We start from the raw sequence: 26,788 nt of genomic DNA, 5'->3' as shown, positions 1-26,788 counted from the left end.
ATGCTGCTTTAAGCCTTTAAGCCAATTTGGGAGATTGTGCAAATTTTGTCCTGATGCAATAAAAACAAATAAAAAACTCCCAGTACTAATCATATTGAAAGTCAGATATCCTAAATGTCCTCTTTCTTTTATTTATCCCAGCTGCTGCATTATCACAGCCCAACATGAACAAGTCTAAGACCAGTTGTGGTAAGTATCTGTGAAAAGGATCCTTAAGAAAACAAAATCTCCAGGATGTTAAAAGCTAAAGGTCCTGCAGATCATTCCCACTTTGTTAGGACACAGCATTGCTATGGGAGATTCTCTCTGAGCTCACTTGTGTACACAGAAGATCCTAGAGGAGGTTTTAAATGATTATGAGCATCTTAGTCAATTTTCACCCCAGACAATTAGAATTTTTTTTTGTTTCTTTTATTAATTACACTAATTACTGGCAGGGTCTGGGGCTTTCAGCCCAAGCCCTCTGCACAGCCCTGACTGTAAAGCCTCCTGGTCAAGCAGACCCTGCACCTTCCTCAGTACCAGGTGGAGTTTGGAGCAGTTCTCCTGCCCTTACAAGTCAGCCAGCAGAGAGTCTCCAGCTCCCTGCAGGGCTCCAAAACCTCCTGCGAGGGTGGAGCAGGAAGAGGCTCCTGCATTTGCCCTGCCGGCTGTCAGGAGGGATGTGCAGCCACAGGAATGGCAGAGTCGGCAGCCATGAGCCGATAGGGAGAATGGATGCTCAGAGGGGAAGGGAAGGGAAGGGAAGGGAAGGGAAGGGAAGGGAAGGGAAGGGAAGGGAAGGGAAGGGAAGGGAAGGGAAGGGAAGGGAAGGGAAGGGAAGGGAAGGGAAGGGAAGGGAAGGGAAGGGAAGGGAAGGGAAGGGAAGGGAATGATATAAAGAGATGCAGGAAAACTGGGCTAAAAATAATTTAGGTGTTATCAAACTACTGGAATGTGCTTCTGTCCAGTTTCCTATGGATGGTACATGTGGAACAGGAGTGAATATGCTGTGAAAATAACAGTAGCAGAAGAGCAGGTCTCTAGCTCACCTGGAAGGAAGGAGGTGCATAGGCATTTACATAGCCTATGTGAAACAAAAAATTTGGCCCTGAAGTGTTTGGCATCAGCTCTTCAGTATCTCCACAAGTGGATTTTCAGTCTTCATGCAGAAATCTTTGCATCCTTCCCATACAAAGCCACATCTGAGTTACATGCAGGAATCCTTGACAGTCACATTTCATAACCCCATTCCTTTTCCTGCCAATAAATGAAATGTCATTCACTGCAGCTTCATATGACTTGATTCTGAATGGAATGAATGTAATTCAACATAAGTAAAACAGTTTTCATCACTTGGAGAAACTGCCCATGGGGACCACTTTGCTTCAGGGTTTTGCATTCTGGGCAACATGAGAAAGGGGCTGGGGACTGGGCACAATTCACTTTCCACAGGAATTTGTGTGATGGTGCTAATCTTCATCTTCCAACTCATCTTTGGACAGCAGTGTGGGAGGAACTGAAACACGGAGCAAAGACTCACATCTGAGTAAACAACATCAACAGCTGAGGTTTTTACACCCTGTCTGGCATTGGCCAGTGATGAAGGATTTCACTGCAGCCACAAACCTGTTGTTCCACCTCTCTCCATACCCAGACCTGTGCACAAATACACACACAGTGTTTGGGGGCCCATTCTTATAGGTCAGCCCTTGCTTTCCACCATCACCCATGTCCTGTGGCATTGCTGCACTGACCCCAGTGCTTGGTGACCCTCAGGTGCTCCTTCCAGGAGGAAGAGGATGAGGCTGCAGATCCCTGGGCTCTTCCTCCCTCCCAAGCTTGCCTTGCAGCATTCAGGCATCCCTGTACATTTAACCTGCCAGCTCTGGGTCGACCTCTGCTCCGCCTGGGGCCCAAGCCCTCGGGGAGTATAAACCCTTGGCACCTCGCTGCAGAATGGCTGTGTGGCTCTGTGCCATCCTGCTGCTGCAAACAATTCTTCTAGAATCCTTTCAGGTGTGTTACTAATTCACAGGGAAAACTGTTGGGAGACTTTCATTGCATAACACAGCCAACCTCAGGACCAAAACAGAATGGAGGTGTTTAATCAGAGCAGTCCCCTCCAGTTCCCACGCCAGGGAGCTGAGCCAGATCTACATCTGAGTTCTGCTGCTCACAAGCTGAAGGGACCTGGGGGTTCTCCATGCTGCTTCAAGCATCCATCAAAACAACTGTAAATGAGTTACGTTTCAAGTATGCAAGAACTTGCTTCTCCATGCCAAAAAACGATTAGTGTTCTCAGGCTTCCAGCAATGCAAAGCAGAGTCTGCAATGTCCTGATGAGAGATAGATGCATTTCCTCTTAGACAATTAATATTAGGGGTGGGTTTTATTGCCATTCTTTTTTATGTTGTTAACATCCTGCCCTCTTTCCTGGTTCCTCCCAAAGAGCTACAATGTAATTTGCAAGACTCCCCTTTGTAAGATGTAAACATTTACTAAACATTGTCTTTCCACTTTGTATTATGACAAAAGAATAGAAGTCAAGATGTTAAATATATTTCTGTATTTGCATCTGAAAGCCCCAGGCCTTCCTGAACATACTTGCAGATAACTTCTATTGTTTCCAGCATGTTGTTACCTTTTTCTGTGGATCATCAGCTCCGTGAAAATCCAAGGGCGAGGGGCTGGAATCCTGTCTAGGATTCCCAGTGCCTTACCAGTGTATCCATGCCCTATGATGATCATCCATGTTATTCCACCTGATTGTTTCATCCTGGGACAAACCCAGCCTGGCCTCCAAACACATCGCTGGGATTTGAGAACCAGACCTTTTCTGCAGTGCAAGCCAACTAAACCAGAGACTGGAGCAGTGACTGCAGAGGGCGTTCCTGTAGCCACCAGGCGCTTTGGCAGCAAAGACTCGGGTGATGGGAGTGGTCCGGCTGTCCCTGAGGGGTGGCCGGGCTGTCCCAGGGCTGTGATGCTGCAGGACAGACCAGGGCTGCTGACAGACCCCGAGTGCAGAGCACAAACCACCAGCACACCAGAAACCCTCCTGAGCATTCCCTGGAGCCAGGAACACCTGGAAATACTTCAATCACCTCCCTCACGTCTCCACTAGATAGAAGAAATCCAGGAGTTTTATCAACAGTGCCTTTGCCAGAAGCAATGAAAACAGGACCTTCAGCCCAGTTTGGATGGGGCCTGGAGTGCCCAAAGCCCCGCCCTGAGCCCCCAGCAGAGCATGGCCACCTCAGCTCCTGCAGCAGTGCACCCACCCTGGTCTTGTGTTCTCTCCTTTGGTGTTTGCCTCTCTCTCTGCTTGCTATAACACCATCCTGTATTTCAGAGAGGGTAAGAGATGGCACCACATTCATTGATGTAACGTTCTCCAAGGGTGTAAAAAAAAACCCCGTTCTGCATTCCATATCCCTAAGCAAATGCTTTTACTTTCCATTTCTTCCTTGTTATTTTGTGCATGTGTGTGCACATGTATTTTGTCAGGAGTAAAGAGCATAGTTTACTCCATTACACATACACACACACATTCTTTAAGCACAATGATTTGGAAAATTTCCTGTTAAAATTCCTACTTAATAAGTAAACATCATTTAAAGAAGAACTGCTTAGCATCACCTGGGGTTTTCTTAAAAAATAATAAGAAAATCCAAGATGTGAGGGTGTAAGAAGACATGCCCAGCCTGACTCTGTAATACAGATATGACTTCAGGATATGAATTTACAAAACTGATTGAAGCAAAAGGGGAAAGACTGATTTTCCTAGAGCTATAGGAACAGTTTCAGAGCTTAAATCTTTTAAAATCACACCACAACCACAGGGGCTGAAATCTTCCTGAAATTTTTGGAGGGAGGTGGGGCTGTTTGTTTTAAAGAGCCCGCTAACCTCATCTGCTACTGCAGACAAAGCCTTAGGCCAATCCTGCAAACACCTCTGGTATTGTTCAGAGCAGTCGCTTTTGCACCTGCCAGGAAATTTGTAAGATCAGAGATGTAGATCCACCTCCTGCAACTTCTCTGCCTTCCTGGAAACTCCCCCAGAATAGCTGACTGGGTAGGATTAGGCTCTTGCTTTGGAGGTTGATTATGTGATCTCTGTTTCTTCCAGCCCTGCCAGCCAGGGCTTACCTCCAGATGAGTATTTCAGCACATGCTTAACCTTAAGCAATGAGATACTCATGGTTATAGTTAAGTATAGGCTTAAAAATTCAGTTGGAAGCATATCACAAGCACATTCTTACATACTTCTCTGGGCTGGGCCTAACCAGACCTCTCCTGTTAAAAGAAACTTATTTTTTTTTCTCCCAACACTTATCCCATCACTGTAATTTCCCTCCTCAGCTTCCCGCTCCAAGGGCTTCATTCCAGTGAAACTAAGGGGAAATGACATCTTCTTCTACAGCAGTAGATCACAGATGACAACAAGCATCAGACTGGGCATGAGTTTACAGGAAGAGGTGACATCTTCTATTTAGCACAGCTATCCCAGGCAAACTGTACACATGGGTCTGTCCAAGACCTGGCTTTCCCTAAAACATCTCCACTCACACATCTTGCATTCCCACAGCTCTGCAGGACTCCAGGCACACACTGAGGCTTTATGGGGATGGGGGGAAGCTGCCTCCTCTGTAAAGCATCCAAGAAAACAGAAGGAATGCAGCACATTGCTCCTGCCTAGCAGAGAGTTAATATCCTTGCACATGAGCCATTTCACCTACAGCAAGAAGTGAAAGCATGCGACTACACCCAGCAAATGATCACAGAGCACCCTGCAGGGAATCTGCTTCCATTTCAAAGGGAGAGATCAAAACCCACAAAGAAGAGAAGGGGGAGGGAAAAAAAAAAGGAAAGAAAGAAAGATGCTCCCAGCCTGTACATGAGATCAATGTTGGGCCCAGCCTCAGAAGTTTTCAGAGAGGAAGGGAGAGACATGGACAGAAGAATCATAGAGCACCTTCAGTGCCGAATTATTTATGTGCTGGGGGTTTGATTGTACACACCAAAATAAATGGGAGGTTTGCCACCAACTTCAATGGAAGCAGAAACAAGTCCTATCAACTTCAGGTTTATTGGCTGTCTGCAGAAAGTTTTAAATTTTATATAGAAATTAAACAGAGGATAATTTGACAGTTTAATGGTGACGTCGTGGTTTTTACATTTTACATTATCCTTTGGTTTTGCAATTATTTTTTCCCTGCCTGTTGTTTTTTTTAAAGAAGAATTCTCATGTTTCAAGGGAAGACTGATTAGAATGGGACATTCCTGTGCATAAGAAAAAAAGAACTTAAAGTTCCATCGTGCCCTACATGCCTCACTCAAGGCTCAGTAGTTTGAAGAAGTTGACATTAGTGGCAGCAGCAAATTAGCCATCCTGTAAGTGCTCCACTTGTCTGCCAAAAACAGAGACTGTCCTAATTTGAACTATGCCAAATAGGGCATTTGACCATGAAAAATGACTTTAAAGAGATGAAAAAAAAATCAAATCCTGTATTTGGCACCCATTATCTGGTCCAAAAGTGAAGAATCTGCTGAGTGACAGACAGAGGCTCAGGACTCCCTGCAGCTCCAGCTCCTCAGGAAGTCCAGACCTAAACTGATGTGGAAAAGCCCAACTAAATTACTTCCCTACCCTTTGCTCATTTAAGCATTGATTATTAAATGAATCCACTCACTGAAGCCGGTTAGTGCCAGTGCAATGAGCTAAGACTGAGTTTGGGCTGAGCAGCCTGGTGGTAGATATTTAAAGTTAGGACAACAATCACATTTCCATCAATATGCAGCTTAATAAAATGATCTAGCTCTAGAGGGCTTGGTTCATTTCTTTGGAAATCCAGGGTACTCTAAGTGGAAGCTCCTGATCTCCAAGCAGACTGGGACAGGACCCAGAGTCTTCAGATCTGACATCCAGCAGCTGCACAGGATGGAGAATGCAGGTGGGAAATGACAGAACTGGGGAGCAACAGGAGAAATGCAAGACCATGGCAGCCAGCCAACATCACTTGCCACCTTAAGGAGGCCTTTTCCAGCAATCCCCTGTCCAGTACTTGCAGGAAGGTGGCTGTGCCCACAACTCTCTTCCCCCACACTCCACTGGGACATCTCCCTGCGTCCCCTCCACACATGGGACAGCTCAGTCCTGGAGACAGCCATCACTCACAAGCTCCAGGAGAGGAAGCAGCCCCTGAAGCACAGGCAGATGGGAGAGGGGATGCAAGTAGGACAGGAGGAAACATTTGGGGTTCACACAGGAATGAAAAAAACTCTGGCTCTTCTTTCTTCCACTGAAAGATTCCACCACCTAGGACTGTATTAGTTCTTATGAAAATATAGGAGGATCCTTGTTCTGGGCAACAAGTCTTTAAAATCAACTGTGAAAAATACAGCATGACCAAAACTATTTGAATTTATGCCATGTTCTGTAATGAGCTTTTTGGGGTGTTGTTTTTTTCGGTTTGTTTTTTGGTTTTTGTTTTTTTTTGATTGCTCGTTTGAGGGATGAGGAAAGAGGAAGAACAGCAAAAACATTTCAAATCAACCCAAAAGGATTTTTCTTTCCCTCTCCTAAGATCTTTCCACTTCAGGCAGCACACTGGCAAACATCTCACTCCCCCAGCCCTGCCACTTCCAGCCCCCAGCAGCAGCATTGAGAGTTTTCTAACACCAAATGGCTGGAGCAGAAACCTGTCCTGAGGCAGCAGGGTGGAGCTGCCCTCCATGGGCCACAAGGACACCACATTTGGCCCCCTGGAATTCCCTGTCAGAGCTGGGGCAGCTTGGGCAGCACACTCCAGCCAGTGGCAGAAGAAACAAGCCTTTGCTGCTGGATGTATCCTCTCCAATTTATACAAAGCTTTGAATGGCATCAAATGGTCTAATTGGGAGGCCTTTAATTTAAAGTGGGGATGGGATCTGGAATCCACTTTAGAGCCTGTGGTTTGGAGAGAAGTATGGGGATCCATTTCATCTGTGTTGATATCAAGGGAGCTCAACATAAATGCTTTCTGGCACTTTTATTCCTCCAGCCCTGGGGTTTACACGAGGCTTGGCTTTTTGTTCAGTTTCTTTTTTTCCTTTCTCTGTTGTTTTTTGCACTCTGAAGCCTCTTCCTAGTGTAATTTTGGGAGAGGGGTGTTACTGCAGAATTGGGGCACCACCATTTCTCTCAGGTCTGGTTGCTAGACTGTGGCACTGCCCCATGCCTGTCCCCTGGCTGGTGGCAGCTGCCCTGCTCAGGTGGGACACCAGCAAAGTTGGGTTCTGGATATGCTGCAAGGGAGTGGAGGGCAAGGGGAGTTGTGCCGATTGCAGCAGCCTCGGGGCTGCTCTTAGGGATGTCACTCTCCCCCCAGACCTCAGCCCTGCATTTCCACAGCTCCCCTCTAGCCTGGAGCTTGGGAGACAGCTCAGGAATGGCTTTGTTGGCCGACCTTGGGAAAGCTCTGCTGCCCTAAGCCACCACGTCAGAGCTGAGGCAGAGGTGTGGGGGCAGGATGACGGGGTGGGCAGGAGATGATCTTCATTTGCACATCTGCTTTTAACTGGACTCTGGTGGAATATTGACTCCTCTTGCATCACTCTAAACCTAGCCCACTGACAAAGACCCCGTGACTGAACATGTCCCACCAGCCTTCACTCCTAAGTGCAAACCAGCATCTTTTATTCAGTAGGCAAAGAAATACACATATTCCTATTTCACAGCATCCCAAAGCCTAAGGAGACACTTCTTTCCAACTTGTCCCACTGTGGCAAGTGAACTGCACCTAAAGGTGAGAGACTGCAAGGCGAACACTCCCCCTCCCAATGTGCTTTTTGCTTTTAGGTCTGACAGAAAACCTACAATGCATTGGGAAAGGAGGGCTCCATGTGGGCTGTCCCCAAGCCCCTCCCTAGCTGCCCCAGCTCTGCCAGGCTGATTTACAGCACTGGGAGCAACCTCAGTATCCTGAGAGAGCCGGAGCAAGTCAGCTGCTGCTAAATGTGGCCACTTCTCCTAATCCTCAAATAAAATATTCATCAAGCAACCAGAAGGAACATAATTTGAGGGAGTGGGAGTTCTCCCAACTATGTGTTTTTGTTGCCCGAATGGAGTACTGTTCCTCCTCACCACTTGAAGTGGTTTATGCTCACAAAAGCCCTACAACAACAATGCTGTGTGTGCACAGGAAATTCTCTTCACATCTCAGTGACATGAGGAGAAGGAATGGGGATTGTACAATCCATGCAGAAATATAAACATGAGAAATGACCTCATTTGCGCTAGCGTTCCCAATGACTGTATGGGCTCACGGGCAGAACTTCTCCTGTGGCCTTATTTGTGCTCTCCTCTCCTGTGTACTGTGTGCTCTGCTCAAAAACCAGGATGGGATCTTAAATGAGATTTGGCCTCATGTCATGTGCTTTCCTCCTCCAACTCCTAAACTTCATCCCCAGCCAAGCTCCACAGGCATTCCCATTCTCCCAGAGCTGGGAGGGCAGGTTGCCTTGGCCCTGTCCCCACGGGGTGTGCCTCTGCTGGTTGGATACTTTGGTATAAATTCCCTGGTGGGAATTACACACATGTATGAAAATAAGGGATAAGCTTGAGGCTAAAGTCCTGGCATGAGATGCAGAAAAACTTGCCCTCACCTCCCAGCCCTCCCTCGGTGACACCTGGCTCATCCTGGAAGCACATTACCTCCATCCCCCAGCGCACCAGGGCCAAGTGTTCTGGGTGCTTCTCACCTCTCCAGAAAAGCCAGCAGGGACACTCCACCCCCTTTCCTGTGAGTGACCCCAGAGCTGTGCTTCACTCGGGGTGACCCACTGCTGAACACACCGTAGCCCTGCACCAGCTCTGTCTGGCCAGTGATTCACAAATCCATGGATATCATAACCGGAGCAGAAGTGCCATGCTTCTTCTTTACAATAAGCTGTGACATTTCACGAGTGTCTGTGTGTGGGATCAGCTTCAGAAGTACAATTTTCCCACAGAAAGGAAATTAGATTTTTTTCATTTCATTTTAAGGGGTTAAAATGTGAAAGCCTTCCAAGGGATTTTTTTTCCTTGTGAAACAAATATCTTGCTCTTATGACACCTGAGGACCTGCTGCTTTACCCTGCCCTGGGGTCACAGTAAGCACCAGGGACCCCGGGAGCAGACTTGAGAAGTCTGAAGACTCCAGGCCCTGGAGCAGGGCCCAGAGCAGAAGCATGGCCACCACTCAAATGGGTTCCTGGGCTCCTGCCCAGGGGCAACAAAGGGGAAGCTGCCCCTGCAGATCCATCCCATCAATCTTTGTGCCTGGGAAAAAAGTGCCCAAAGGTTACCCTGAAGCCCTCGCCGTGAGGGGAGGCTCGTTCAGCCGAGCTCGTGGAGAGCCCCGCTTTGAGCTCCACTCGGCGCCCAGCCGCCCGGGCCGGCCCTGCCCGGCCGCGCCCGCAGAGCGGCACGGCAGAGCCGCCCCTCCTCCCGGGAAAAGGTGTCTGTCGCTCCGAGCCGCCTCCTGCTCCTCTGCCAGTCCCCTCCTTCATTAAATTAACACCTCGTTAGAAAACGCAAGCTGCTTTGCTCCTACAAATGGTGCTGGAGGGTGTTTACTTTCCTAATGAATATCCTGTGTAGGATGGAAATCTGTCCCTGGCAGTCCTTAACAAGTGCTTCATTAAGCTGTTTGAAAAAATGTTCCTTTCTGTTCTCCTTTGAACAGGTTACGCTTTGCTCTTTTAAGCGGGGTTTTGGCTGCCTCCCCGTACCTGAGAGGATGGGTGGAGAGGTGGCCATCTGCTCCCAGAGCAAGCAGCTTTTCCAATCCCCAGCAACAGGAAAGGTGCTGAGAGACAGCGCAGCCTCTCCACCGGCTGAGACATCTCCCTGCTTCCAGGAAAAGTCTGGCACCCCAGCAGAGCAGCGGACAGAGCAGCACTCACCTGCCAGTGGAGCTATGGGCTTCACACTCTTACAGTCCTGTTACAAAATGAGAAGAGTTCAACAGCAAACCAGAAACGTGGGGAAAAAAAAAAAAAGGGGAATGGTGGATATCGAGGCCAGGTGATCAAAGTGATGTTAGGCATGGACTCTTTAAAAAAGTTTTGAAGGTAAAACTTAGCAGCAGACCATCAGGTTTAAATGTGATTTTGTCTGTGTTGGTAGTGACACTTAAAATTGCTCGGTTTAATAAAGCTCAGGTTGAAAACTGAAAGCTTGGGGATAAAAGTGTGTTTGATGAAGCTTGTTCTCCAATGACTTCTGGAAATAGGTGCCACACAGGTTGTCTTTCACGCAAAACTAAGAAAAGGTCATAGAAGGACAAGAAACACAGAGCAGGTCCCTCCTTTAAGAGACCTGATCCTCTCTCATTGCAGGGATGCCAATAAATGTAGGTATGATAAAAGCCCAGAAAAGCCACATTTCAGTAAATCTGTGTGTTGCTCCTGTCACTGGTGGGATTTTCAACCCACAGCTTGGCACCAGTTACACAGCCCTGAGCTTGCCTGGCAGGGCCTGCTCTCTGCCCTTGGGATGTTTGCTTTGCCCAGCACACAGCTTAGAAAGCTGAGAGGAAATGTTGGCTCTGCATTGCACCCTCCACTGGCAATCAACTCAAATGTTCTAATGGAGTTGGGGGGCTTGTGTATGTGTTTTAATGGGTAAGGAGGATTTTATCCTTCCTTTTAATTTTTTTTTCTTTTTTTACTACTGCATGGTAAGAGGCTACCATCCAGGTCGCCAGGCAATCCCTGCAAACCTGAGAGACACACAGGAGACATATGAAAACAACAGTGAAATCAGCATGCACGTACCTGGTATCTGAACCAAAACATGCAGCTGACAACATCAAACCAGCATTTGCAGATTGAGGAAAGCAGCCAGCTTCCTACCAGCCACCCCATTAGGACAAGCTCCCTTGTCACAACTATACTGATAGAGGAGTGGATAATTAACCACCCAATGTCTGTTCTGTACCACTGATTGTCCAGTATTATCTGACAGTGGTTTCAGAGATAACACTGCACAATGGCTTGGTTGGAAAAGTGGGTGAAGTGGAAAGAAGTACTGGAAAGTTGCATAAAAAAATATAATGGCACTATTCAGATGCTGAGCTACTAAATTCAACTGTTCCACATAAACACTCATTGGACTTGGAAGCTGTCCTAACAGAGGATACATAACTTTGATGGAAACACTGGTATTCCAGTGGCTGCATTTTCCCTTTGCTCCATCTCTTAGTTCATAGGAGAGAAAAAGGAATTCATCTGCCACTGGCCACTGAAAGGAAGAGGTATTTAGAAACCACAATGCTGAAAGCAGAGGGAAAATAGCTGAAGGACCCCAAAACAGCAGACACAGAGAAAGGTGGATCATGTCAAGCAGCTTTCTCAGCAAAATCTGAATCTAAATTCTGGCCACCTAATCTGGGAGACAAATTGTTCCAAACTGAGGGGGGAAAAAAAATGTTCCTCGCTAACCAAGCGTAAATAATTAAATAAAGATGCATGTCTGGTCTAACAGCCTGCAAGCCCGTCTTAAATCTGAGAATCTCTGTTTTTCCTGTGGCCAGATGATTCCAGGTGGCACATCCATAGGTCACCTCCAGTGCTCAGCTCAAATTAGCATTGCCATTATCTGCTAATAAATAAACCAGGATTAAATACTTATAACCCAAGGTGGGCTATATCCTGCTCAAAGTGACCCATTAGCCATTAGGAATAGCCTTCCCAAAACCACTGGAGTCACTCAGCTCTTGTAACTGAGATGAGAGTCTAATGTTATAACTTCGAGGATTTTTTTTTTTTTCTGCTCTCAAGTTCATATGCGATAGTGAGCAGTTTTGCCTGTATCAGAAAATTGGACAAATGTGCAATCCCATAAAATGTGTTTGCATCTCTGTCTACTCTACAGGTAAAAAATACCCTGTGGATTCAAAAGCTTGTGTTTCACACACATTGCTCTTACCCTGCAGGGTAAGATTACACAGGGAGGAGGACAGGGCAGAGGTGGGACTGTCTTCCTTACCACCAGGCCTGCGAAGCCATCAACATCAAAATATCTGCACTACTTAATAGACTAAAAATATCTTCAGAGGTAGGCAGGAAACAAAACTTAGCAGCCCCGTTCCTGGAGAGGAAAGGAAGGTATGATATGGTAAAGGACTTCTTGCAAGCTTTCCAAAACAAGATCTTGAATAGGTTTTATTGGACTTCTACATGTCCTTAAAGCTCTGTTAATGAGTCAAATCTAATGCTGGAAACATTGGCAGAAAGCTTGTTAACCTGCTTCACATTTGATTCACATTTGATTCACTTGCCAAATTTGGGGGAAAAGAAAAGGAATAACAAAGAGAGAAGAAAGAGGAGTTTGGTCTTTAGCCAAGTGAAAAAATGGTACAAGAAGGGGAAGGAATCAAGCAATAAGCTCATTAATAAACAGAATTAATAAAAGAAACCTATGAAAGACTGAACCAGAGCTGTCCACACCAATAGCAGAGGAATCCAAACATCATCCCTGCATGTTTACAACAGCAGAGAAAAAGAGACACAGGAATCACTCCTTGAGCCACCTTTCCTGAACTGAATTCGTACTGACTTCCTGCACCTATAGAAAAGGCAAAGTGAAAAGCATCACCTTCTAGCCAAGGGGCAGCCCCAGCATCCCCTGCAGAGAATGGCAACAACTTCAGGTACTCAGGAACCTGGAAAAGCAAGATACTGTGTGGTAAGGGAGAAAAAGTGTAAACTTGGAGCTACATGATAGCTCCTTGTGGCCCTTCCTACACCGCATCTGACCCCATTCCCTTTCCTTCTTTCAGCTTTTTAAAAACATTGATCAGAAATTCCACCTGTTACAGCCTTCTGTATAATTCTGTAGAAAACCAGGACAAAACTCAGCAGGTTTTCCTGCACAGCTGCAGGAACAGCCACACTATTGCAAGACAGCTTTCACAAGGCTCATACTGTGGGATGAACCTGTCCCTTGGCTCACACCACTGCAGCTCTTCTCCCTGCCCAGCACTGCCACAACCTTTGCAGGATGCTTTTTGGAGCCTCCCCCAGGGCCCTGGATTTTACCTGGAGACAGGAACAGCATGGGGGCCAGGGAGTGGGGAACCATGCTGCCACCCCCAGAAAAGGAGGGCTGCTGGCAGAGCAAGGACACCTGCCCAGAAAATCCCAATCATTTCCCTTTCTTCCCCTTACTGTGGAACTTATTTCAGTCACATTATTCCAATGAACTAACTTTTCAAAAAACTCTGTTATCATCCCTACTAGACAATAAACATTTATAAGCCAAAGCATAAGTCCAAACACTAGCCCTTAGTTAAACACTAGAAAGTAAAGGTCAAACTGTAAACATTGGTATTTTTGTAAAGATTGCACGCAGTCATGTTTTGAATTCTTGTTTTCCTTAAGTAAACCCCAGGCAAGAGATAACAGATGCCTAATTTCAAAGACCCTGAAACTTCTAATTTGGCACGCAATGGCATGCACTGTAATGACGTCTACAGAAGTGCTCTCTGAAGCGTTCGCACATGAAAAATTCAAGTGAAGAGAGTTTGTTTTATTTAAATCAAACCTATTTTCAGAAACCTTTTATCCAGCCATAAACTGCTGTACAGCAGAAGATCAACATTTGTGCCTGCAAGTTTTCTTTCTAATAACAAGCCAGTAAGGCAGCTCTTCTGCCTCAAAGGACCATTAGGAAAGTATTTTTTTGCTGGGGGGTGTATGGGGATGTTTGCTACTCAGACAGATAAAGATGACTTAATGTTCCCACAAAGCCAAGCACTCAAAAGTGAGAAAAAGGCAGAATTATGGTAAATGGATCCATTTTCCCTCTCGTCATGCATGTGCATGATGGCACAACCCAGTCCCGCTTTCACAGCAGGGGAGAGAAAGGGGCTGCTCTGACCCCCCAAAGCCATTTGGTCCTGATGTGATGAGCCCCAGAGCACCCCATGGGCTCCCAGACCCCCTTTGGCACCCAGGGCTCAACCCAGAGGCAGAGCAGTAGTGCCTTGGTGTGCCACAGCCCTCTGCACATGGTACAGATATGAATTTATCTTTGCTGTTTCACAGCACAGAGAAATAATGAGCTTTCCCCAATTTCACAGGGTGGGAAGCAGAGAAGGGAAAGGGGAGCTGAAGCATCCATGGCTATGGAGACAGTGCAATCTGGCATGCCGAAGATTTTTCATTTTTCAGAGCTCTACAATGATATTTTCTACACCGCAGCTCTCCTGAGCTTCTCCTGCAACTGTCCAGGTTTTCAGGTCAGTACCCTGAGTCAGATATCCAGAATATGAGGAACACTTAAATTAGTGACCACCCATGAAGAGTTTGGTTCAAGCAACTTGTCTGGAATCACTCTGGCAGAAGCACTGAAAGTGCTAATTCCCTAGTGAACATCTGAACAGCCTTTAATACTTTTTCCTCTTTCCACAAACCCCCACCTCACTCACCATTCATCTTTCCACTCCTGCCAGAAATGGGGTAGAGATCCTTGGACAATGGTGTCTTTTACCACACAACCCTGATTCATTCCCCAAGCAGGTCTGTAATTGTAGTGGTCTAATTAAAGGCTGTATCATAGCACAGAAAATGGGAGTAGAGCTGGGAAGAGAATTAAAGTTGCAAGATAATTTTGGTATATCCTAAACATTTTTAAATACAGTTTGCACATATGTGTGTGATGCCCTTGACTTAAAAAAAAAAAAAAAAAAAAAAAAAGTCAAAATAAATTTACAAAAGTCCACTGAACAGCTGGAAGCAAATTCCATTAAGGCTGGGACCCTTGGAGTTGCTGAAGAGACTCCAGTAGTAGAAGCAAACGTAGGACCTGACCTGTGTGAAGGACAGTACAGTGCCTTTTGCTATGCAGCCAAGAGGGAGCTAAGGAGCTTTGTCTGGGGCCTCTGGAAGGGGAAAATGTCAGCTCCACGTCAGGATTCTGGAAGGAAACATGCTGAACCCAAGCCTCTCTATACCACTTCCCCAAAACACAGAAGTCTCATGCTCTATTCCGTCTGTATCTTATGCAAGGAGGGGCAGAGCAGCTCTGTGAGCACAGAGAGATCCTCCCCAGCCGTGCAGGCATTCCCGAGGTTGAAATACTCCCCTCCTGGAAATACAGTTGCAATTACAGAGCAATTCCTCCCCCGGTGTCGCCCTCCATGTCCCCGAGGGACAGACCCATCCTGGCTGGGGGCTGTGGCACAGCAGCCACCCCAGAGCAGGGAGAAGCCCCAGCCGGCTCTGCAAAGCCCAGGCTTTCCAGGGCTTCTCAAGCATCAGCCGAGCACGTGCAAGGTGAGAGCTTTGAAATGTTCATTAAGTGGCTGTTTGGCAGCAAAGCAGAGTGAAAGTCACTCTGCTGCCAAATCTCAACTGCACGGTGGTGCTAGAGCTGCTCAAACTGGCAGATATCTCACTGTTTCAAGGCAAGAAAAACTTTTTTTTTTTCCCTTTACCCAAAAAGCTGGTGTCAGTCCCACTTCAGCCACATACCACACACACAGAGAAGTTCTGCCACTGAAACTCCTACACTGTGAATAGAAGAGTTTGTCCTGATTTATAGCAAATGCCTGGGAAGTTTTAGATTTCAGATCCACCTATCATAATAACAGAAAACTCCACTATGGCTGAAATTCCTTCCTCTATGTTTACAAAGTATTTCTACTATATTTGCCTATATGCCACTAATAAAGGTGACTTTTGTACCAGTCTAGCCATGGGCATGGTTTATTTTTTAATACTATGACTTTTGATCAGCTGTCAGGCAAGAAGATTTTTAATTCTTACTTTTCCCTCACTGGGCTGAGCAGCTTACAATCTATCTCAAGCTGAGAATTTTCATTTTACACTCACAAAGTTGCTTACATTGTCTTTGCAGACCTACTACACATAATAGGCAAATAACAAATGTACTAGAAAATCTGCAAGTGAATTAATTAGGAATAGACCCAGCAGACAAGAGAACACACCTCTGTGTTTAAGCTGTTAGGAACAAATATCCATTTTGTTACATACGATGTGCCTCCAAAAGCAAATGAACTGTCCATATTTGGTTCTTCAAAGGGAAGCTACCACAGAGACCAGGTCTACCAGCAAAATCTGGTTTTACTGGTCTCATGTTGGACAGTCAAGTTGGCTGCAGCTGCCAAAGCTGGGACTTCAAAGAACAGAGCATTTGCTGCAAAAGATTCAACCAAGTCCATCCCAGAAGCTCTCCCCTGACCCTACATAGCACCAGCTTCATGAGAGGGAGAAGAAAAAAAAATACTAATCCTCCTGTCTATTATGTGCATTTTTTGGGCTTTAGAGTGCAATTATTTTTGTGAATAATTATAAAATTAGTGGCTATTATACACACTTCTGCTAATTTGGACTAATTGCTTTTCATAGCTATGTTTAAGTTTGGAGCAAAGACTGTCCACAGAAGTCTGTTCTCTTGCTGGGAAACAACTAAAGAACAAGGAAATTGAATCCAATATGATTAAACACTGGGTAAGCAGTATATTGTTTTACCAGACAGAAGCATTAATAAATCATAGTATTTCTCTCTCTCTTTTCTATCAAAGGATTTTTTTAGGACTAGACAGAAAACAGCTCTTTCTCTGAAAGCTTTAAGAAAAAGCCTTAGGTCATTTGCACCTCAATTGCCATTCAACTATTACAGATATGGAAAGTCACAAAACTGCCTTTGGAGACTGCTTAAACAGAGCTCTGGAGCAGCATAAAATTGAAATGTTTTTTGGGAAACGGACAAGACCCAAGGAAAAAAAAATAGGGATTACTGCATAAAACAACCCCTACCAGTATCAGCTGAAATCATTCCAGGGGAAAATTCTCACTCAGTTCTGCATTCAGTTCTCCCAGCATCTTCCTCCTTGCTCAAAACAACTTTTCCACTTCTAGCAAAGCAGAAAACAAGATGCAACAGAAATGAGCCTGATTTTCCAGAAGATCCAAATCATGGCCAGCCAAAGGAACTATTCTTGGAGCCATGTCCATCTAGAGACCCTGAGACACTCAGGGTTGCTACTCAGATCTCAAGTGCTGGCCAAGGTTTTCATTTCACTCAGTGATTATTATTCTGCAGCAGCAGAATGTGCTTGTCCAAGCATCTGGAATTCCACGGATCCCTGCTGGCTCGAGAGTCCAGCAGGGAGATGGAAGCAACCAAGCTTTGCAAACACATTTTCAAGTTTACAAACCTTCCAGAAACTCTGAGGGAAAAGTTTGGCTGTTTGCTCAAGCACACACTGCTTCAAGCTGGGCTTGCAGTACAGGCCACGAACACTGCCCATCCCAGAGGTATCACAGGCTGTGCTGTGACCTTCCAGAGCTCAGTTTCACATTCACAATGCTGAGGTGGTTTGGATTTCACCAGTTTTGGTAGGGATGAACCAAAAGCCAGTACCAAACCTGTGCTGGTGTGAGCCAGTCCCAGGCAGATCGAGCACTTGTGCAGCTGACATTTCCCTCCAGCACCACTGGAGCTTGGGAGGTTTGCTTTGATGACCTGTGGCCTGCCTTTCTTCCCACCCGCCTCATTCTTTCTTTCTTTGCTATGTATGTTAATTTGGGGAAAATCGTAGCCTAGGGCAACACACCTGACTGCTTCCCACCCCAAAATCCTTTACCATTTAATGCACGGTTACATTCATTCTTCTGCCTTTATAGTTCCCTAATGAGCTTGAACTGCAATTAACAAAATTATTGTGTTCGCTTTAGTACAATGCACCTGCAAATACCAGGATGGGAAGTCATATTTAAAACACAAAAATACACTCAGTACATATTTCAGCAGAAGCTTGATATTCCAGCATGGGCTTGTATTTTCAGCAGGTGCCAGTGGCTGCCAAATACTTTGCTTTCTAAAATATTTTAGCTGGTCAGAGATGTCCTTGTATTATCTTCCTGTCCATGCTACAATAATTTTGGGGAAAAATATTAACTTTTTTTTTCTACTGAAATTATTTCCTATTTTGCACTGAATAATTTTTGTTGTGGAAGTTCAGGTTGAATCTAGCTTTAAGGTCTCTTGTGTGCACAGAGAGATCCTTTTAAACCCATTGCGAGGATTCATTCAAAACTGCTATTTATGAGAAAAAACACCTGCCAAAAATAGATTAGCAGTTATAACTTACATTATTTCATTGATATTAGACAGTAATTTCAACAAGTATGTGACACCCAGATCTGCATACTTTAGCACATCTGCCTACATATTTTTAATGATTTTGGGGAGAAGGAAAAAAAAAAGAAAATAACAATGTTTTCTCTTTCTCTGCTTGTTAAATAGAGCACAAAGTAGAAGTAACATGGTGTACACAGAAACAAGGACTCACCATATTCACATTGCTTCATCTATAGCTCTTGCTCAGTGCTTTTTCTCTCTGTCAGAAAATCAGAAATACTAATGAGCCTCTGAAGCTCTTCTCTTTCAACCTCCTGCTCACAGAGCCAGTCCAAGTTCAGGTTCAATGACGTTGTTCAGGACCTTTACTAGCCAAGTTCAGGAAAATTCAAAATTTTCCACTTTCTAAAGTTGAAATTTTACCACTTCTCATGGTTCAAGTGCTAAAATATTAGTGCTGTGAAGTGCTCCTATTCAGTCAGATTTCTCTTTGTTCTAATCCATGGCAGCAGCCTCCTCTCCTGCTGTGCACACCTGAGAAGAGTGTGGCTTCATCTCTTCTACAGCCCTTGGGTCACAGCAGAGTGCTAAATCAGTCAGGTTCTCCCACCTCTCCCGTTGTCACCAGCCCAGCTGCTGACTCAGCACAGCTCCCCGAGATCTCCCCAGCTTGCCTGTACTTTTAGCAGAGTCCCAAACTGGATGCAGTGCTCCAGTGGCATCCTAATAAGCTAGAGCGGAAGGGAGGCAATCCAACAAGAATTGGCTTTTATTCCTGCAGGAGCCAAGTCAATGACATATTGGATGTGGGGTCCAGCAGGTGTCCCAGCTCCCCAGGTGAAGAGATATTACCCCCACACCTGCATAAGGTGTTTCTGTGCCAGGTGTAGGACCTGGCATTCATTTCCCAGCTCACTCCTCTGATGGTTCCTCTGGCCAGCTCACCAATCACTTGTCCTGTCCTGGTGTCCCCTGCAGACTCCCTAAGGAGTCTTATGAGGACCCACCAAAGAAGATGTTGAAAAGTCTCAGCCCCTCAGCAGCCTCTGATCATCCTGACTGACCCCAAGAGCTTGTAATGCCTCATTTACCTACAAGATCTTTAATTCCTTAATGCATGTACCACCTCCTCCCTCGAGCTCTGCCACTAAGTGTAGAGAACTGAAAGAAGGTCTTGCTCATGAAAACTAAGATAAAACATTGAACACTTGAACCTTTTCCCATGATTTTCATCAGCTGCCTCATTTAGCAGAGGGCCTGCATCTTCCTTGGTCTCCCTTGTGTTGCATGTAGAAATAAACTGCTTACACTCCAAAAGCCTCATCAGTTCCAGCTCCAGCTGAGCTTCAACTTTCCCAACTCTGTTCCTACATGCCCAGGCAATATTTCTGTGTTCCCCTTTGGTTGCTTGTCTCTGCTTTTGCCTCCATACTGTTCCTTTTTGCATTTGAAATTAGTCAGGAGTTCCCCGTTCAGTCACGCTGGCCTCCTGCTATACCTGCTCAGCATCCTGAACATCAGGATGGACTGTTCTGCTGCTTTGAGGAGGCTGTCCTTGAAGATCAAGCAATATTCATGGGTCTCTCTACCCTCCAGGGCAGACTCCCAGGAGATGCTGCTTACCAGCTCCTTGAACAAGCTGAAGTCCACATGCTTGAAATTTTGAGTCATTATTATATTACTTGATTTTCTTACTTCTCTCAGGCTCTTAACCAGCCATCTCATGACACTGCAGCCAAGTATTCCCAAAACAGTTATTCCTTATTCAGGAGCAGCAGTCCAGCTTCCACCAGTCAGTTTTGTTCAGCACCAGCACCAAAATGTTGTCCCTGATGTATTCCATACATCTCCCAAATTCCTTATCCCCACCACACTGCCCCTTCCAGCAGGTGTGGGGAGTTTCATGTTCTGAAAGGGTTTAGCCTGTGATCAGAAAAAAAAACCCACTTCTTGATAACCAGCCTTGTGCATGAGTTAACAGCAGAATATTCCTATTGGGACTTCATAGCCAAAGTGTCTGCCATCAGAGCACACTGTAGGATCACAGATGGAATCCACACCATATAAATGCAACAATCACAGCCCCTTTGAAAAAGGTCCATTTTGACAAATCCACCAGTGGAGGATCCCTGGAGTGCTTTAAACAGTGCAGAAATACCAGCAATGCCACACAGAAGTGTTCACTGACAGCCACTTCAGGTAAGCAACACTGGCTCATTTCAGGACCTGGTAAGAAGAGGCATAACATGACCTACCTGAGTGATGAAAGCTCCAAAGCCAGACAGTCCAGAGGGCAAGGCCAGGAAATGAGTAAAAGAAGAAATATTTCTGTACCTTGTGGGCTCAATCCCCAGCTTCAGTCAGTTCCAATGACTGCCAGGGACTTCAATTCTTTTACAAATGACAGGACCTGCCAAACTGCAGATACGTAACTTTAGGAGCCTGGTGCTGTGTTTTAATGAACCTGGATACTGGCTGCACCTTTGTGGTTTATAAATCAGGGGACAAGTAGGTTTTTTGACCTTTAGCTGAATTCCCCCTCATAATCATCCAGCCTCAGTGAAAGGAGAGCAAGTATGAGACAAACCTTGCTTTCAGCATGAGCTGGAGCATGCAGTTTGCACAGGCCCTGAAAAAGGCAGGTGATGTAAAGGAGTGTGTGATTTGACTGTGACTCACTCACCTTGTCAGACAGCCCTAATGACTGGCCTGGCACCTCAGCAGGAAGGAGCTCAAGACTTGACCTATCCATACACTGACTCTTGTGCCATCTCTGGGTCACTGACCTCAGTTCTGAGCACTCCTGCTCCAACACCACCACCGTCACCATCCTTACTGGAGCACCTGAAAAATGCTCCTGAATTCATCTCACACCAGCCACACAGGATGGATTTCCACCATGTAAGTGATAAGGCAATGACAGAACATTAAGAACCAGATTTTGTAAAATGGAATTTGGTCCAAGTTCCAGGGAGTTTCAATAAAGCTTTACTTTGCCTCTTGAGCTGGTTTGAGCTCACTTAGAGCTCCTGGAGTTCAGGCCATGTGAATGTGCCAAGTTTCACACTGTTTTGCACATGAAACCATAAATCCCTCTCCAGAACCCTAGGGGCATGAGGGGGGTCGCCACTCCAAAGGTTCATGAACTTTGATAAATCAGGCAGATATCAGAGTTTGTAACAATGTACTAAATTCTGTCAAAATGTTTTTCATGGGCCCAGAGTATGAAATGGGGAATAAGAACATGAAAGTTTTGCTGAATCAGGCCACTACAAGAAAAGTCATTGCCATATTAGTTCTTTCTCTTTTTCAGTCAATTCATTGCATTGTTTTTCACTGGAAAATACAGTTTTCTTTACCTAAGGTAATTTTAACTTTTGGTACATATCTGGGCCTAATCTTTTCCTGTTTTGTTTGCTTTTGTTTCTAAACTGTGCAGCTATCAAACAGAGATAAATAACCATGTTCTAGGAGGTGAGGCCATCTGAAAATGTTTAGTTGACTAATCCTAAAGCAGTTGTTATTCTGCAAAATATTTAGAGGTGATATATGCTTGCACATATATGAAACAATAATTTGACAGTATTTCTCACCAGCTCATTTTCAGTAAAAAACTAAATCCAAGTAACAGGAAAATCTTTGGAAATAGCAGTTACCACCCCAAATCCTTTACAACTCATGGTTGTCAGTTTTCAATTATAATTACAACCAGAATTTTCACTACCTTCTTTCAGTGACGCTTTAGAGCAAAATTTGCCATTCAATGTCCAGGATGCTCAGAACACAGAATTTAGAATTAAACTGAGAAATACTTACTCACCTACCCTACAAGCATATTAAAGAAACTCTGGTTCATGGTTGCTTTGAATCCCAAATTTCAAGGAGAAAAACATATCCTGACAAGCAGATTTGAGGGATAGTTATGATAAATAACTAGCTGCTCCTTTGCCAGCCTAGCACAGCTCTAACACAAAGTGGGAGAGTCAGATTTTCTTGCCCACAGAGCAGTGATAAAGGGCCAATGGACAGAGGACTGAAAAGGACTCTGATATGATTCATACCAAAGTCACCATGCAGCTGATTCAGGGGAAGCTGCTTAGAGCATCAGCCATCTCTTTCCTTCATATTTAAGTATGAAACTTTATTTCAACATCTATTTACCACTGACATATTGATTCATTTCCTAACGAGCAGGATTAGATCTTCTGACAGACATAACACTTCAGGGTTTTGCAAGCAGTTTACAAAGCCCTTTACTCACTGGGTAATTGCCAGTTAGGAACCCAGGATCCAGGGGCTTGGAAATATCTCCCTATCTGGGTAGCCATTCTTTAGGGATCAGCAGTCCCCTATGGACTCCCAGACATCCATCACTGAGCTCTGGGAGCAGCACCAATGGTCACTGAGGACAGATTTTCACCTTCTGCCTCCCTAGCACACAAACCTGACATGACTAAAGAGTAGTGAAAAAATGCAAAATCTGAAGGAACCTTTAATCTCTTTTGTTAAAAAGAAAAAAATGCAACCACTTACTAGTGGAATGTTAAGATTGTGTATTAAACCCACAAAAGTCAGAAAATGAAGGAATTAAAGACTCCCTTGGCTCTTTTAACCCCTCCCTCTGCCCTGTGTGCATTGCAGGCTTTTCATTACACAGTCACATAACAGTGGGCAAAGGGACAGAACTGTAGGTGACGTTAAAGGGGGAGCACAGTTTGTTATGGTGTCCAGAAATGGAAATGTTAATAACTACTCATTTTATCTTGTAAAAGTTTAATGTTCAGTATTAAAGAACAACAGGATACTAAAGAAACAACAAGATGTTGTTATGGAGCAGAACGAAATCCTGAAGAAATGAGCTGTTACTCTCTACTCTCAATGAATATTTTGGTTGCAGTGGTATTTATCCCCCATGAACCAAAATGAAGGTAATGTATCACAGTAAGGAACTGTTCCCCAGTTCCTGCTCATGTGAAATGGGCTGTTTGTTCTGCCCAAAACATCCATATCTGGATTTAAACCCCTCAGCATGTTTCCCCTCTCACCAGGCCTGCAAGCTCCAGAGCAGCTGCACACTTCCCAGTCCCTAATGCACACATCTTCCTCCTGAGCAGGGAAATATTATTATCCTGGCTTTCCAAATGAGAATCCTAGGCACAGAGAGATTAAAGCTGAGCATTTCAAAGCATCCCAGTTAATTAAAATGACTGTAAAATGGGTGTCCAAATTGTTTAGATACCTTTGAAGTCTCAGAATAATTATATTGCTCAAGGTCACACAGGGAGTTTATGGCTGACCCACAACTTGAACCCAGATTTCCAGCATCCCACTCCAGCACCTTAATCACAAAGCCATCTTTGCTTTCCAATTTAATACTGGCCAGACCTGGTCCTCATGCAAACTGATTACCAAGGGATGAAACCTGTCATTATGCCATATAATGGAGCTATCTATCTCTACCCTACAGGATAAACAGCAGTGCATTTAGGCATCTCCAAATTCTTTAAGGTACATATCATTACAAAACAGGGGGCAGGAAGAGCTATTTGAGAATTAGCACACAGGGACAGCAAGGGACTTTTCCAGCTCCACAGCTGAGTAGTTTGCTGTCTCTCCTGTCCTTGGTCTGGAGGCCCCACTGCTACACTCCTTTTTCATGATGTTGTATTTGACTAGCAGCATTTTCTGATAAGTTTTACCCACAAAAGCCCTTTCCTACTGCTGTCAGCCTGCCTCTAAATTCCACTTCTTTTTGTGACCTGGCCCACTTGACACTACAGCACCAGTGATGCTGTTTCTTCCCATCAGGCTACAGCACAAAATAAATCCCCGAAGTTACTCAGAGCAGCACAGAGACTTCAGCAAAACAGGATAATGGTGGAAGAGTCATGTCCCAAAGGAAAAACTCACAAAGGACCTGTTGGAGAGAACTCCACACCATAAAGGAGAGTTTCTGGGCAGCACTGCCAGACATTGAACTGAACGACACCACACTCTCACCTCTGAGGTCCTTGCTGAGGGTTGTACTTCACAAACCAGTTCTGAGATCCATTAAAAACCTTGATCCCAACTTCTCCTGAGCATACACTCCAATTACATCTAGAGCTGCAAGTCAGAAAGGTACATTTTCCAAATGCTGATTCCTATCATTGGCACAAAGTCCTCAGCCTTGGTAGGAACAGATGCAGACACGAAGCAAAACTTTCCAGAAAGGATTTGGTCTGGGCTTCTCCCTAGACACACCAACACCCTCCAGGATGTGGAATGCAGTGGAAGACAGAGATCAACATAAAACACGTACACACACACATCCCTAACATGTTGACTTTTTATCACAGAGGTTACTCATTTCCCATATTAAGAACAACCTTAGGAGCTAAAATGAATTATGCATCTCATTCTGAGTGCATCAAAGAGCAGACAGCCTTTTTAAAGGAGTCAAGATCACCTCAGCTGTGCTTTTGTTATCTAGCCCAAGGTTAAGGATTTGCCCTTGGGCTAACAATTGGCTCAGAAAACCAGGATCATGTAATGAGAGTTCCAGGAAGAGAGAAAAACCAAAGCTTGATAAAGACACACTCTTCAAAGTGTCCCAGTACTTGACTTCCTTTTTTTTCCCCCTCTTTCCCCCTGAGATGCATGAGGTAAAGAAAAGACAAATGGAGCCTGAAACCCTGAAGGAAGTACTCCCACTGAGAGGAGCTGCAAAGACCTTCCCAGATTCTGCCCAGACACTCAGGCTCAGAGAAAAACCTGACAACAAACTTTGCTCACCACTTAGATGGAAAAGTAGGCAGTACCCCCTGAGTGACTCAGGGCTCAAGAAGAGACAGTTCTTGAAAAGGGCAACACTGTGATTATTTTATTTGCTATGAAACAAAAATTAAGCTGCTTCTATTTGAAAACCAAACACAACCCTCAAAAAAAGGCTCAGACCCTCCAGCAGGCCCAAGCTGCAAGAGCCATCTGCCAGCAGCATGGCCCGCTGGGTTATAGAGAGCTCTTTGCAAAATACTCAATTTTTTAAAAATGTATTTTTGTTGGTTGAGGTCTTTTTCTCAGAACCTGCACACAGGAGAGTCATAGGCCATTTTCTCCACTTTTGTTGCTCACAAAAGGCAGAAGGCTCCACCCAGCACCATTTTCTCAGGGCTTGGTCCCTCTCTCCAAGGAGCTGGCAGTGGGCACGCACCAGTAACCCAGCAGGTGTGCAGGAGCTCTCTCTAAATGACTCTGCCCTCTAGGGTACATTTGGGTTATATTTTCAAAGATGAAAATCTTTTCATCTACAAACCTGGGAGACTTCTTTGCTCAACACGTCAAGTAGCAGTTAACCATTAGCTATTTCTAAAACAAAAAATAACACAAAAGGAAAAAAAAAATCACCAGACCAGGAAATCTGAATCAATTAGTCTTTGATCCTCCCCTCAGTAATAACATCTAGAGAAATTGGGTTACTGCTAATCCTAAACAGCTAAAAATGTTGATGGACTTTAAAAGTACTAGTGGTTAAGCAAAGGAGAATTTCAATTCCATTCCCTTCTGATCTTTGAGTCTCAAGATATCATTCTGAGGCCTCTCCCCAGGGAATGTGGGGAAATTTTCTTTTTAAGAATCTCAGGCTCCATGGTGTCCTCATGAGATTCCAGCAAGTGAAGATTTAAAGTAATCCTGCTGGCCACTGAAATGACAACATATTTGTCATTTGAACAACAGGAATAAAAGAGTAACAATAATACCAGTGTTTTGCAGAACAAAACCACTCATTTTTTGACTTAAAGCTATTAGGCCCACCTTTCATTTACAATGCCAGGGCTAGGATAAAATATTTCATGTGCATTAGGACTTGGTCCAATAGCAACAGACTGTGACATCAAAATTGCCTCCATTCTACCATTACGATGTCAACTAGGAAATCAGGATTCTTCATGAAAATGGACCAAAAAAAGCTGGACTCCAAGTGAGAGATTGCTTTTAAGTAAAAGGTTTTTCATTCAAAGGAAGACAGAAAATATAAGCTGGAGAAAAAGTTGTGTTAGAGCTACCCTTAAAATAGAATCATTTAACACAATAAGCCAGAGCAATGCTTATAAGAAACAATACAATCCCCATCTCTCTTCCTAACTCCTAAGGAGTCAATAACTCCCTTGGTCTATGAAGTCCCATGTGAAGTTATCGATAAATCCTGAGAAACAATGCAAAATTCAAGTTTATCATGAATTGAATCTTTGTTTGTGGCTGTAAAACAGAGGCAGCCCTTCACCCTTCTTCCTCACATCACCACTGGACTTGCAATTAAGCCTCAATATGCCTGGGAGTAGATTATTGATGTGGAAACAGCTATTTCCATCAGTCGCAGACATTCTATACTTTTGAAGTCTGTGGTTACAGAGTCATTATTCCATACAACACTTTCCCATCACTAGGGTGTGCAGGATGCCATAAAAAGTGGTTTGTGCAAGTTCCAAGCTAAAGGAGTTATGTCAATTGTTACCTTAAATACATTATTTTTTTTGCTCTAATAAAAACAACTGGATTGTCTGAGAACCAGCTCAGTAGAGCTGTGCTGATTTTCAGATCTGGTTGATATTTCCATCTTTTAATCTGCATATTGTTTCCAGGAAGATGATGATGATAGTAATAATAGCAGTAGTAATAGCAATAAAAAAT

The 26,788-nt window shown here is 44.6% G+C and overlaps 1 long non-coding RNA gene across 1 annotated transcript in view; it reads right to left on the bottom strand.

Annotated features, from left to right (window-relative positions):
• Window positions 1-26,788, bottom strand: part of LOC146768005 (uncharacterized) — a 62,843-nt gene that overhangs the window by 33,460 nt on the left and 2,595 nt on the right. The gene's annotated exons all lie outside the window — the stretch shown is intronic.

Source organism: Lonchura striata, chromosome 3, assembly GCF_050655825.1.
Source record: "Lonchura striata isolate lonStrDom1 chromosome 3, ASM5065582v1, whole genome shotgun sequence".
Taxonomy (NCBI): domain Eukaryota; kingdom Metazoa; phylum Chordata; class Aves; order Passeriformes; family Estrildidae; genus Lonchura; species Lonchura striata.
Note: the sequence above shows the minus strand (reverse complement) of the source record. Positions and strands in the feature narration are given on the sequence as shown.